Source organism: Microtus pennsylvanicus, chromosome 14 (assembly GCF_037038515.1).
Source record: "Microtus pennsylvanicus isolate mMicPen1 chromosome 14, mMicPen1.hap1, whole genome shotgun sequence".
NCBI classification, from domain to species: domain Eukaryota; kingdom Metazoa; phylum Chordata; class Mammalia; order Rodentia; family Cricetidae; genus Microtus; species Microtus pennsylvanicus.
Window position 1 is genome coordinate 31,243,553 of NC_134592.1, and position 15,356 is coordinate 31,258,908.

Sequence of the window (15,356 nt, forward strand, 5' to 3'; positions counted from 1 at the left end):
GGATAGGGGCTATGAGTTGTATAACCTCCCTGGGACCAGTCCCAAGGTTAACTGAGACAGAACCCTGGTGGGGGGCGCGCGTTGGGATAGGCTGCAGACTTGAGACTAGAGGCTAGGAGACCTCCTCCCTCCCTTAACTCAGCAGCCTCAAATAGACTCAAATACGGGACAAGGAAGGCTGGAGGGCCCTGAACTGTTTGGTGGGAACGGGGTACGGGAATTGGATTAAGCCTGTGGAGAGAGAGCTATGTGGCTTGTCTCCCCAGTTCAGAACAGCTGCTCAATAAATACTGGGGTCCCTTAGAGGGATCAGGCCCTGTTGGGAAAGGGGAACAGGTAGGATTTTCTTCGACAAGGATGGGAGCTTCCTCCCTTCCCCTTTTCTCCCTAGCCCTTTCTCCTTGCCCTTCCTTTCTTTTGCTTTCTTCCTGGTTTTTAAGGACAGAATCTGTCTCTACAGTCTATTTTCAAACTCATTATTCTCCCGCATTATCCTCCCAAGGGCCGGGATTTTATCTGAGGCCAACTTGACCGATCAGCTACGTGTTTCTGAAGATCTCCATAGAATAAGCACGAGGTGTGGCCAACCTCACTCATAGATGGTCTTCATTTATTCTGTGGTCCAGTCATTCAGTTAGCAGCTTTGAGTTCTGCCCCAAACCAGAGGTAAGACAAAGGGGGCTTCGGAGTTCAAGGCAGAAATTGGGATTGCCTTGGGATTGCCCTTGTAGAAGGGTAATGAAAAGTAAACCGCTTGCCCCACTTGGTGGGGCACCTCTGACGCCCTCCTTCTCCACTAGCTGCAGAAGGGCGGTCAGTGGTGCCAGCTGAAACGTAGTGAGAAGTATAAGGACACTGCTCCAGGCGGCCTGGGACTTTCACCTGGAGAGTAGGCGGGATGGATCCCTGAGTTGGAGGCGGTGCTATTGGTTTCTCCTGTATCATCGCTTCAGGTCTCAGATCAGAGCCTGTTCCAAGTGTCACTAGCCAAGGTGAACATGTGACCATACATGCTATGGTCCCTCCAGTTAGTGTTAGTGCTTCTATCACCTTCCAGAACTGGAGATTGTCTTATTTCTTCTGGGACTATCCTACCCACTGTGCAGAACATGTGATTTGTTTTTTGTTTTTGGAGACAGAGTTTCTCTGTAGCTTTGGAGCCTGTCCTGGAACGAGCTCTTGTAGACCAGACTGGCCTCGAACTCACAGAGATCCGACTGCCTCTGCCTCCTGAGTGCTGGGATTAAAGATGTGTGCTACCACAACCCAGCTAATTTAAAAATTTAAATATCTATATATCTATCTATATCTTGATTGCATTAATTGAGGCGGAAAGACCCTCTCACTTTGAGCCATATGTTGTCCTGGTTGAGGTCCTGGACTCTAAGTCAGGAGGTTGGGGAGATGGCTGAGCAGTTAAAAGAGTACTGACTGCTTTTCTAGAGAATCTGAGTTGATTCCCAGCACACACACGGTGGCTAACAACTGTCTATAACTCCAGTTCCAGAGGATCCAACACCCTCTTCTGGCCCCCTTGGCTACTGACACACATGTAGGCAAAACCTATACATACAGAAAGTAAAGCAACAAGGGGAGGAGCTAAGCAGCCCGGCACACTCATCAGTCTCCTCCATCCCGATTTCGGATTCAATAGGACCAGAGGCTTCAAGCTTCTGCTGCCTCCAATTCCCCAGCAAAGAGGGAAGTGTCTTTGCACTTGAGTTACTTCTGTCAGAATGTTTACCACAACAATAGGAAAAGAAACTATATTTCCAGTCTAGTCTAATCAGCCACCTCTGGGTCTTAGGGAGAGATCCTGTCAAAAAAACAAAACAAAACAAAAAAAACTAAACAAAACCCGGAGTATCTAGAGAAAGAACATTCACAGCCAGGAGGTGGTAGTGCACACCTTTAGTCCCAGCACTTGGGAGACAGAGGCAGATCTCTGTGAGTTTGAGACCAACCTGGTCTACAAAGTAGTTCCAGGATAGCTAGGGCTGTAACACAGAGAAACCCAGTCTTGAAAAGAAAAAAAAAATTCTAACCTAAAACAAAACCCAACAACAACCCCCCCCCAAAAAAAACCATCCTAGGTTAACCGTCTGTTCCCTAAGTGTGTGTGCATTCACATACATGCACACTTGCACAGATGTGAAAAATGCACAGGTGAATCATGAACACATGAAAAAGAAACAAACCCAAGTACAGCTAGGCCTTGCTAACAGTATTGTTGTGAGGTGTCTCCTTCCCTCGCTGAGCAGAAGCAGCGGAGATGAGTGCCAGTCACTCCAAGAACACCATATCACAGCCGTTATGTTGTCATTGTCCCTGTGCATAAACATCTTTCGGGCCTCTCAGTCCAGTCTTTGGTCCTTACTACATCCTATTAGGGAATGTGTTTTGGTTTGGATTTTGATTTTGTGGAAGGCTTTATTACTGTTTTTGAGGCTTTTGTGAGATGGGGCTCCTATATCCTCACAATTCCTCCACATACCCAAGTTGACCTTGAACTCCTGACTCTCCTGCCTCCAACTCCCGAGTTCTGGGGTCAGGTGCATTTCCCCAAACACCTGGCTTACCACATGTGGAAGTTGGCTTAGCAGGAGGTCTGCAATTTCAAAGTATCTTTCACCTGTATTCATGGAATTCAGAACCGCTCCCATAACTAACAATGCTGAGAGCAGAGCTCCCGGCCATGCTGAGTTGTGCTGCCTTGTGGGTGTGTGCAGGAGGAATTTCCACCTCCTTTCTGTGGAGACAGAAACTCAGGTTCCCGGAGACTTCAGCAAGTGAGTGAGCCATGAAGGCCAGACAGCCCCCAACACTCATAGTCAGAAACTATTCTCTTTTGCAGGACAGTGGTGCCGCGTGCCTCTAATCCAATCACCCGGCAAGCAGAGGCAGGTGGATCTCTGTGAGTTCAAGGCCAGCCTGGTCTACAGAGTGAGTTCCCACAACAGTTAGAGCTGCTGCACAGAGAAATCCTGTCTTCAAAAACCAAAAACAACAACAACAAAGCAAAACAAAAAAACTATTCTCTCTTGACTCTGTACCTCTCTGGGCCTCCTCTCCATGCCCCATGCCAGCCTGCTCTGGGAGGAGAGAAGGAAAGGTTATGCTAATGGCATCTGTCACATCTCTGACTTATTGTGAGGCCGCTGCACGGAGCCAGATGCCAGCCGATGGGCAAGGGCATGAATGATGGAGAGTAAGGGAGTGAGTGATGATGGTGGCTCTTGCCAGGAGACAAGGATGAGAAATCTCTTGACCAGTCCTTATTTCCGAAGCTGCAAGTCCCCAATCCCAAGAGTGACCACTCTGTCCCAGGAGGTTACAAACAGGGGTGGCCTTTGACTGTCTGAGAAACACCTTTGCCAGAGGTTTCAGATGGAGGGAGGGACCTGCATCAGCAGGAAGCCAAAGAGACCCTGGGAACTGCGACCCTCAATTGATTTTAAGGTACAGGGTAAGGGGGGCTGCCACATTCTGCTTTGACCACAGCTACCCACTGGGTGTGGTTGTTCAGGTCTGTAATCTGAGACTTTGGGAGGCAGAGGTAGGAAGATTACAAAATCAAAGTTATTTCTAGCTACACAGCAAGTTTTGCCAGTCTGTGTCAAATGAGACCCCGTTTCAACTCCTGCACGTAAAAAGTCATTTGTGAGGTATTTGTGAGGTATGGAGGATGTCTACAGAGAAAGATTGTTCCCGAAAGCTTGGGCTAGGTCTTGGGAGAAGTAAACTGTGCCCTACCCGAGACGTTTAATCTGGTCAGAGTGGATTCAAATCCTGGCTCTGCTTGCATCAAGTCATTTTAACTTCTTCCTCAGCCTCCTTTGATTTACCTATAAAGCAGAGGCATGGGGACAGGCTTGTAGCCTCAGTACTTGGGAAGCTGATACAGGAGGATTGCCACAAGTTTCAAGGGCAATTTGGGACTCTGCCACAACCAATCAAAACAATTTAACAACAAACCACCTAACCCGATAACCCCAGAGTGGTCTGTATCCCCTGACCCTGGGTCCACGCAGAGGTCAAGGTCATGGGTTAGGCTGCCGGGGTTTTGACCTTTGCTCTAGAATTTGCTTAGTAATTTTGGGAAAGCCATCCAAACTCTCTGCACCCTTAGTTTCTTCACCTGCAAAACAGGGGTCACAGTAAAACCAGCCTTCCAGAATCTACATATGAATATTTACCTGCATGTATGCGTGTGCACCACCTACATGCTTGGTGCCTGAGAAGTTGGAAGAGGGTATTGAACCTCGTGGAACCAACGTGACAGACAGTTGAGGGCTGCCATGACAGTGCTGGGAACCAAGAGTGAGCCCTCCAGGACGGCCGCAAGTGCTCTTAACTGCTGAGCAATCTCTCCAGCCCCAGAGTGGGCAGTCTTACAGCATGAAGCATGGAGCCTGGCTTTGAGGACTCAATTCCTTATAGTCCTTCCTGCTATTATTCATGGCTGCCAGGCCTCTTAACACATTTAATCCACTGAGCCCTGCTGAGAGTTCAGGAGGTCTGTGTGAATAAAACTTCAGAGGTGGAGATCAGGGAGAAGGGAGTTTGCTGTGTCGGGGTGGCCCCAGTGTCTGTCTTCCCAGGCTCCTGCCCTAAGCCAAATCCTTCGCCCCAGCTGCTGTGTCCTGGAGTCAATGCCGAGCACTCAGCGAGCAACACATTTTGGGGAGGGGCTGGACACTGCGAGGAAGCAAAGGAGAAGGTTTTGAACCATTAATCCCATTATAAATCTGCCACCCGGGACTGTGCTGTACTTTCCGAAACGCTCTCGTCTATCGGGGGCTTGCTCCTGGGAGATGAACTTCATCTTTCTCGGGCTGGACAGTTCTCCCCCGAGAGCAAGCGCAAGCGTGAGGATGGGCCCACACCCAAGCTGCCTGCTCTTTCCTTCTGTCCTCAGATGCTGGGTGTGATCTGCTCTCTTTGTTCAATAAAGAGCCTAATGCCAGGAGAGGGTTTTTCTTTTTTCCACATGGACAGTCAAATGCAGGACCTCATGGGTGCCAGGCAAATGCTCTATCTGTAAGTTAACCCTCAGTCCTTTCAAGAGGGCTTTTGACTCATGTTTAATTTACACACAATGAGCGTTTGTTAAGTTTTGGATTTCTTTTTTTAAATGGTTTTTAGATTTATTTATTTTTACCTAGTGGGTTTGGGTGTTTTGCCTGCATGTATGTCTGTGCACCATGTGCATGTAGTGCCCACAGGCGCCAGAAGAGGGCGCTGGATCTTCTGGAACTGGAACTGGAGATGCTGGTGAGCTGCCCTGTGGGAAGTGAACCCAGGTCCCCCAAAATACCTAGTGTTTCCAACCATGGAGTCACCTTTCCAGCCTCCTGGCTTTATTCATACCATCTCAACGAATCTTCCCAAGTACCTTGATTTTTGTTTTGTTTTGTTTTTTTGTTTGTTTGTTTTTTGAGACAGGGTTTCTCTGTAGCTTTGGAGCCTATCCTGGAACTCACTCTTATAGACCAGGCTGGCCCTGAACTCACAGAGATCCGCCTCCCTCTGCCTCCCCTGTGCTAGGATTAAAGGCATGCGCCACCACCGCCTGGCTTTGAAAGATTTTTATCTGTTTTTCTTTTTTTTTTTCACCCTCCAAGACAAGGTTTCTCTGTGTAGCCCTGGCTGTCCCGGAACTCACTCTGTAGACCAGGCTGGCCTCGAACTCAGTGATTCATCTGCCTCTGCCTCTGCCTCCTGAGTACTGGGATTAAAAGCATGTGCCATCACCTCCTGGCAAGGCTTTATTTTTACTTAATGTGTATGTGAACCATGCCTATGGAGGCCTGAAGAGGGCATCAAGGCCCTGGGAGTAGAGTTACAGATGGTTGTATGGGGACATTGTGGGTCCTCTGGAAGACAGCCAGTTCTCTTAACCACTGAGCCATCTCTTCTCCCCAAGATACTATTTTTGTTAGCAAGAGAAATGTAATCTAGGCAAGACCCCGTTTCACAAAAAGACAATAATATAGTAGAAAAGAAAGCAGAACTCCTGTTGTTAATTAACTTTCTATTACTGCAACAAAACTCTTGAAGCTTGGCATGGTGGTACACACCACTAATTCCAGCACAGGAGGCAGAGGCAGGTGGATCGCTGTGAGTTCAAAGTCAGCCTGGTCTCCAGAGTGAGTTTCCAGGACAGCTAGGACTATATAGCAAGATTCTGTTTCAAAAACCAAAACCAAACAAACAAACAAAAAAAATCAAATGAATAAATAAAACAAACTAAAGAGCAAAGAAAACCTGAGCTGATGAACTTGGAAGAGAAAGGGATCGCTTTGGGGCAGGTTTTAGATGCTTCATTGCTAGTCTGTTGGTTTTGGACTGACCGTTGGGCAGTACCCCCTGGGGAGAATACAAGAGAAAATGATTTGCTTACCTCACCATGGTCAGGAAGTGAGAGGAAGAAAGATAGAGACAGGGCCCCACAGTTTCTTTTGATGGCAGGTCTGCCATCTTTTCTTCCGAGGGCAAGGCTCCAGTGACAAGATTTACCCTATGGCCAGGGCCATCCCTGAGAGGTTCTGCTGCATTCCAATATTGCGATGCTAGGGGTCAGGCTTGCAACCAAAGCATGAGCGCATGCTGTCCAGATCTTAGTAGCAAGTGTACAGGCTTTAGGGAGAGGCCATGAGGATTTTTCTTAGGATGACCCAGAAGGCAAAGAGGCCAGAGGGAAAGGTTGAGAGCAGGCTAGCCCTTGAAAGGAGCATTGCAGGGTCATGGGCACTGAGGGTCAAAAGCAGGAGACAGGGTTAGTCTAGGGACAGAGGGCACCCCGATAGGCATAAACTATCACCCCTAGCTCAATGGGAATGACAAAACCTTTGTTATGGGATCATCATGTGGATTTCATGAAATACTGTTGTAAAGTCCTGCGATGGATTTTATTATTGTGGGGGTCATGCCTAGTCCTCACCAACCTTGGCCTCCTGCTTTGTCGGGAGAATCTTTCCCTGGATGCCTAGCACCCTTTGCCCAATGAGAGTATGGATATGGTTCTGATCCCAGTTGACTTGCAGTGCCTGTGAATGGAAGTTTCTGTTCTGCCCAGTCCTGCAGCTGTTCAGTTCAAAAGAAACACACAGAGGCTTATATTAATTATAAACTATTTGGCCTATTAGCTCAGGCTTATTAATAACTATCCCTTACAACTTAAATTAACCCATAATTCTTGTCTATGTTTAGCCACATGACTTGGTACCTTTTCTCAATAAGGCATTCTCATCTTGCTTCCTATGTATATGGCTGGTGACTATGTCTTTGCCTTTTCTTTTCCCAGAATTCTCCTAGTTTGGTTGCCACACCTATATTTCCTGCATGGCTACTGGCCAATCAGCGTTTTATTAAACCAATACGAGTGACAAATCTTTACAGGTACCAGAGCACTATCCCACAGCAGGTGTCCTTCCAGCTGGGTGGTCATTAAACTCCTCTGTGCCTCAGTTCCCTTATCTGTAAAATGGGGACAGTGATGCCGGCCCTGGCTTTCTTTGCAGGCTCTGGGAGACAAACACTCATGAAAGAGCCCAGGAGATAGAAAAGGATCACTTAGAAATCCCTTCATCTGCTTCTTGACTACAGATGGTGATCCAGATGCTCTCAGCCCTTTACCCACAAGTATTAGTTATTTTTTCTGCCTCATTCTTGTCCACAGTTACAGCCCCTCTGCCTGCCTTTCTCCACTTCAGTCTTGTGAAGACCCACCTGAGATTTATTCCTGTTGACTTGGTATTTTGCTATCTGGCATTTACATAGCGTTCACACTTATCTGTTGAGATTTATAGTCGCTTCTCAATCTCAATTAATATTTATTGAGCGCTTGCTAAGTGCCAGCCATTCTGTGGGGCATTAATACATGGATTATCTCATTTAACAGTCACAGAGAAACTGAAGGGGTGCAGATGCTGATTCTTCTTACTGTCACAGATGAGGAAACTGAGCCGCCGTGTGGCCACAGCTGGTCAGCTAAGTAGCTGTGTCACGGTGTGTTTGGACACAATGAGTAGGGTTGTACAGCAAGAAGACTGAATCTGTTTAGCAATCCACAACTTCTACAAATGCTATGTAGCAAACGATTTCTACACCGTAGGGACTTTCTCTCTCCCCCAGGGTCCCTGAATCGACCCTGGCACCCGGCTGTGGAGGTTTGAGTAGGAATGGCCCCCACAGACTCATGTTTGAATGCTTGGTCCATAAGAAGCAGCACTATTAGAAAGTGTGACCTTGTTAGAGTAGATGTGGTTTTGTTGAAAGAAGTGTGTTATTACAGCGTGGGTTTCGAGGTTTCAGAAGCTCAAACCAGGCCTCATGGCTCATTGTCTCTTCCTGCTGCCTGTGGATCCGGATGTAGAACTCTCAGCTACCTCTCCAGCACCATGGCTGCCCGCATGCTGCCCGCATGCTGCCATGCTAATAATGGACTAAACCTCTGAACTGTAAGCCAGCCCCAATTAAATGTCTTCCTTTATATGAGCTGCCATGGTCATGGTGTCTCTTCTTCACAGCAATAAACCCTAACTAAGACTCTGGCCTTGCCTAAACTAAGGTTCGGTTCAGGATTCACTTCACATAGCTCATTCTGAGACTGATAATGAACAAAACAAGCCGTCTCCTGGCAGAGGTCAAGGTGACTGGAGACTGAGCCAAACCGTCATGATCGCACTAGGTCCTTAGGTTGAGCTGGGTCAGCTTGTGTTTCCTGGATGAAGGCAGTTCTGTGGTAGAGCGGTAGGTTCCCAACCCCATCCCCAGCTGGGGGAAGCAGGACACCACGAGTCCTTCGTCCTGTTGCTGTGGAGGCTCAAGGGTCGCTTGCACCCTACTGGAGATCATTCCACACTCCAGTGTTCTCTCTCAGTTGGGTTCTGTCACCTGCAGCTAAAGGTGAGCTTCGTTAAGATGCGTGTTGTCTGTCATAACTCCCATTGGAGAGAAGCCTCAGATAGAGGCTTGTCCAGGGACACAGGGAAGTGAGAGGCAGAGATGGGTCTTGAACTGAGTCATAGGGGGACTCCGAAAGTCCAGTTTCTTCAGCCAATCTGGTCACCTCGACAACTCCACTCTGTCCCCAGGCAGTCATAAAGACACTGAAGAATGAGAAAAATCACTTGCGCGCATGCTCTAGGAGAATAAAGATGGAGTTAAAAAGATGGCGATATGGAATAAACCCAACTCAGAATAGTCGTGAGAAGAACCCCTGGCTGACGGGATCTTTGCAGCTCTCTCTCTTGCCCTCTCTTTTGCTTATGCTGGAGATGGAGTGCAGGGATGCTAGGCAGACACCCACCACGAAGTCCCGCCCACCACCAAGTCCCGCCCACCACGAAGCCCCGCCCCCAGCTCTGTGAGTCTCCTCTCACTAAGTCCATCTGGCTGAGGGTAAGTCAGCTCCAGGAACGTGTGTCATCGTTTCAGGGCCATTGGTTATCTGCTCTGGGCCCTGAGCTTCAGGCACTTCAGAGTCACTCCCTTCTTTTCCAGTGCCTCAATCCAGCACGCAAAGAACCCTGGGTACCTACCTGCCTATGGGCTCATTTCTGCCTCCTCTCAGAAGGCACCAGTGATGGCCATTCTTGGTTGTCAACTTGACTACATCTGGAATTAACTACAACTCAAAAGACTGGGCATATCTGTGAGGGATTTTTTTTCTTAATTACATCATTTGAAGTGGAAAGACCCACTTCTAACGAGGATCCACCTTTAAAATCTGTACCTCACCTTCTGCTGGCAGCCCACCCTAGGAAGCCCATTCCTCCACTGGTGGCATTAGAGCTTAAGTCTTGGGAATTCCGGGGCATGCTGAAGACTAGATGAGACATTCAGCCTCGTGGCCTGACAACTACCGGAGTCTTGGATCTCCCGTTTATATGCAGCCACTATTGGATTAGCTGATGACAACCTGCAAGTCATTCTAATAAATCCCCTTTATAGAAATGATTTATTAGAATTTATCAATTTACTAGGATTTATTAGGGATATATATATATTAATTCTATAAGTTCTGTTACTCTGGAGAACCCTAATACAGCACACCTATATGCACGGTTGAACCCCAGGGCCTCCTTCTGTCTTCTCCTTCTACCATTGCTGTGTGATTGTAGAACCCCTTCACCTCCCCACTGTATTAGTCAGGGTAGAAAATATATATAGTAATGATGTAATAATATATACATATATACATTCTATCATATCACACACACATATAAAAGGAAATAATTAGAGTGGTTTATAGGCTGTGGTCTGGCTAGTTCAACAATGGCTGTCTACCAAAAGAAAGTCCAAGAATCCCTTAATTGTTCAGTCTACAAGGCTGAATGTCTCAGTTGACCTTCAGTATATGATGGATTCCCAACGAAGTAGACTCTAATGCTGGGGGAAGGAATGAACTTGCCAGCAAGGGCAAGAGCAAACAGGCCAGGAAAGTAAGCTTCCTTCTTCTGTGTCTTTCCTATAGGCTGCCAGCAGAAGCTGTAGTCCAGATTAAAGTTGGGTCTTCTAACTTCAAATAGTCCCGTCAAGAAAAATCCCACATGGGTGCAGCCGGCCCTTGGGCTTTGGTCTGTTCCAGATGTTGACAACTAGGAATGTCTGTCACCCCAGCCTTCATGTGAGGGGCAGAGCCTTACAGGCCGCTCGACTGCCCACTCGCTGAGCAGTCATGGTCACTTCTTCCTTGCCTTCCTCCTGCAGGGGATCATGGGATTCTAACCCTGCTGAGTCTGCTGCTGCTAGTGTAGCAGGTTCCCTGCCTGTGAGTTAGATGAGTCACAGGAATTTGAGCGGTTCAATGCCAGGATTTATTCAAAGCACAGATTTATTGTTACTACCATACATGTTTGTGTTGAAAAGTAAGACAATGCAAGGTGGCAGAGACGCCTGCCCTTAATGGGGGCACTCAGGAGGCAGAGGCAGTAGGATCTCTGATTTATTTATTTTTACTTCATGTGCATTGGTGTTTTGCCTCCATCTATGTCTTGTGAGGGTGACAAATCACTGGAATTGCCGTTATGAAAGTTATGAACTGTCATATGGACACTGGGAATTGAACCCAGGTCCTCTGGAAGAGCAGCCAGTGCTCTTTACCACTGAGCCATCTCTCCAGCTCCCTAGAAAGATCTCTGAGTTTGAGGCCAGCCTGGTCTTCAGAGCAGGTTTCAGGATAGCCAGGGCTACACAGAGAAACAAAAAACAAAACAAAACAACAACAAACCACAAGCAAAAGAAGAGAAAGAAAGAAACGAAAAGTAAGACATTACAGATGCAAAGAAAACTATTGCCAAGTCTGTAATCTTAGCTACCTGGAGAACTGAGACAGGAAGATTTCAAGCTCAAGACAGGACTGGAGTGAGGGTATGGCCAGTCTAGGTAAAAGAGCAAGAAAACAAAAACTAGTGAGAAAAACAAACTATGCTAAAAACCATCCCGAGAGGCCTGGCATGGTGGTGCACACCTTTAACACCAGCACTCTGGACGCAGAGGCAGCAATCTCTGAGTTCAAGGTCAGCCAGGGCTACACAGAGCAACCCTGTCTTGAAAAAAAAAACAAAAACAGAAATAAAAACAAAAATGAGGGGTGGGGAGGATTCGAGGATGCCATGCAATTGAAGTGCCCACAAAGGCCCGCACCCTCTCCTCTCTGCAGTCCAAATAGGCTCAGAAGAGGAAAGTTGTCAGGTTCATGTGTACCCAGGTTCCATGAATCCGTGACGGGGTATGTACAGAGAGGCCCTTGAGACTTCTGCGGACACAGTCTCTCCCCTGAGATACACATAAGCAGGATTTTGTTTTAATGTGAGAGGACTCAGAGCTTGACCAGCAAGTCCCATGGGGACTGGGCATGAAGGAGGAGCTACAATGCTAACACTGAGACAGGGGGCTGCTTGATGAGAGGCCAGAACATATGGGTTGGCCCCTATGAGTGACAACCCGGGGAGGTGATCCTCCCTGGTGTTCCGAGTTGGCTGCTGGTCACCCACTATGCTTCTCCGTGGGATCCTTGCTAAATGTTCTCTCTTCCCCAGGCGCAGAGGCCTAGTTCCCCAGGTGTCTCAGTGTCTGAGCAGCTGTGAGGTCTTGAAAGGTGCCATAAATGAGAACCTGCAAGTGGTCGCCACGTACCAGGCCTGTTCTAGAGCTTTCCATATGGCATTTCCTCATGAAGTCCACGGGAACTAGGCCAGGTGATAACCATGAGGGGCCAAGGCTGGGGATGGAAGCTGTGTGAGGACAGGGGTTGTAATCCCTACTTCCGAAAGCTAACAGGAGATGGTGGAGCATGCTATAAATCCCAGCACTCAGGGGGCTGAGGCAGGGGGATCCATGGTGAGGGACACACTGGGACATGGGTGAGGCTATGCCAGACTCCGGCTTGGGTTTGCACGGGGAACGCTGTGTACTTCAGCCTGGAAGCATCTAGGATGGCAGAGGTGGGCAGGAAGAGGTCACGCGGTGGGAGCTGCAGGTGGGTGACAATGAACTAGGTGATGAGATGGGGGAGGCATAGGTGGTGAAGCAGCCTAGGGGTTGAGGAGGGCAGGGCTGGGTTTCTATCCCTTTTGTGAGCCGTTTTAATTCGTGTAAATGAGGGTTTTTAATTTGTCATTCTGGGTTTTAGTTCTATTACCGTCTCATTTGCTTCTAAACCCTATTTCGCCTCAGCCTGGACCGAATTCCATTTGATGCATTAGGACTAATTCTCCTCCTAAGGGGTTAGACGTTTTCTCTCCACACAAAAGTCGCTTATTTTGGATAAAGAGACGATTAGATTTAGCTTTAATATTTTAATGGCAGCTGGGATTAGCAGACAAACCGCTCCAGCCAACGTTGTTCTCCCCAGATTAGGTTCTGGTAAACTCTCAGATGGGGAGTCCCCCCTCTAAACTCTCAGATGAGGAGTCCCCCCCCCCACTCCACTTTCTGTTTTCTACAAAGTGCTTTTTATTATAATTTTTTTTGTGGGGAAAAAAATCCGTTGTCTTTTGGAGCATCATAAATTCCATTTGCTGTTTTCTATTAAATCAAGTTGATTAAATTCGTTGTGACTCTTTGCACATAGATCTTTTTAATTTTAACGTCTCCAGCATAAAATCTTTAATGGTGCAATTTAAAATTGCTGCAATATACAGTCCAGGCCCTGATCAAGCAGATGGAGATGAGGTGCTGCATGGGTGAGGGGGTGTCTGCTCAGGAGGGAGGCAGAGCGAGGAGAAGGCAGGGGATTGATGCTTCCCTGAGCAACTGAGAGAGACCCAGAGTATCCCTGGCTCTGGTCCCCCTGTTCAGCCACCTTGAACCTCAGGCTTTGTCTAGAATCCTGGCCAGTGTTTACAGAATACTGGCTGTGTGCCTTTTACCGTGTGTGCATGGCTAATACACCTTAGAAGAGGGGTTAACGGCTCAAGGTCACACTGCAAGTTGGCCTGCAAGTCTGGTCTGCAGAGTCATCCCCGTCTCAACCCTCAGAGCCCCTGTTTCCTCCCCAGGGAAATGAGTGATCAGCTCTGCCTTGGACGCCTTGGACAGTGGACTTACACCGACTGTCTGTGTACAGCAAGGGGCTGGGCTTTCCTGGAAATCTGGGGGACAGCACTGACCCATTTGGGACCAGATGCTCTGCCGCCCCGGCAGAGATGTTTTTTGAGCCTTTGGGGAATCTCCCTTAACCTCAGGATCTCGGCTGCCCACGTCCCGCAATTTCCCAGCCCCCCGGGCTCTCTCTCTCTTGTCCCTTCTTCTGTCATCTGACCTCATCAAGTCCTGGGAAGGCTGATCCACAGGAGCAAATCCCTCATCCAGAGGGCCAAAATCAGCTTAATTTGTAGCAATTTGAAGCAGGTCTTTGCCAGGATTTGAATATCAAATTATCCCACAGCCTGGGCTGGCCTGGGAGCTTCTCCGAGCCCTACCCCCCATTGCAATATGGACGGATGTGTTCTGGACTCTATGCTGCTGGGTGTCAGGGGTGCTGGGGAAGATGGGAGTCACCAGTCAGCCCATTCCTATAGATCACTGCAACTCCAGGCCCTGACCTGAGTGGGAGGACACAGATACAGAAACTTCCTGTTTAGGAGTCTGACCTAGGGCCCCTGTCAAATACACTGGCCTTCCTTATCCATGAGTTCTACAGTCCTGAATTCAAGAAAGCGTGGATGGACAATGTTCAGAAAAACTGCACCTTCAGGGAACATGGACATATCTTTCTTGTCCTTTAGTAATATAGCATAACATAATAATAACACAACCACGCAGTTTACACAGAACTCATATTGTATAGTTAAGTAATAGAGAGAGGAGTTAAGGTGTTTTGAAGAACACTCTTGAGTTACGTGCAAATATTCTGCCATCAAATATAAGGGGCTTGTGCAGCTTTGCTATGGGTGTCCTGGAACTAATCCTCTGTACTGAAGGGCGGCCCACAGGTTCTTGGACTGATTTCTCTCCATGACCAGAGAAGGCTGGTGATGCAGTTCAGTTGGTAATCAGCCTACCATGTAAGAAGCACTGGGTAGGTGGCTCATGCCAGTCGTCCAAGCAGGAGGTCAAGACAGGATAATCAGAAGTTCAAGGTCATCCTGGTTCTGTATTGAGTCTCAGGCCAGCCTAGGATACGCGAGACCCTGTCTCAAAAGAAGCTTTGATAACTAGGAAAGTTTGGGGGAATCTCAGCGGGCTAATCAAGAAACACTGCACACATTCTTTGTCTCTCTACACATTTGGGGAGGATCCCATCCTCTGTACCACAGACCACGCCCTTCAGAGTCCTACCTGTGGTGGCCCTGGTCACCCACGTCAGCCGCACACCTTGTCAGTATGCCCGCTTCCTCTGACAACCCGCCTCTTGATCCATGGTGTGTCGGCCGGCCTGGAAGAATATCCACTTGTGCCCACCGCATGGGTGTACTGCCCAGACCCGACTGCCACAGTCCCGCCCCTCACATGCGCCTGCTGTGGGCCATGGATCTCTCCAGGGAGGGCAAGTTTTAGGTAAGCTATACTAGTCCTGTCTTTTGGGCCCTTTGGTGTGGCGACTAGAGCTGAGAGAGTCCTATGCGGGCCTGTCTGTCCACTCAATACCAAGAGGAGAAGCCAGCCAGAAGAGGGTTTCTGTGAGTTCAAGGCCAGCCTGGGCAGGGGAGAAGTCAGTCCCTGAGCTTAGGCACTCTTGTCTGGAAGCAGACAGACAGACAGACACTGAGCAGCAACTAGGACGTGTTGACTTAGTGCCCACTCTGCACTCAAGAGTACTGAGCGCTTTTCTTCCGTTCTTGATTTAACCCTCACGGAACCCTTGGAGGTGGGGACTGCTATGAAGAACACCCACTTTAAAGAAG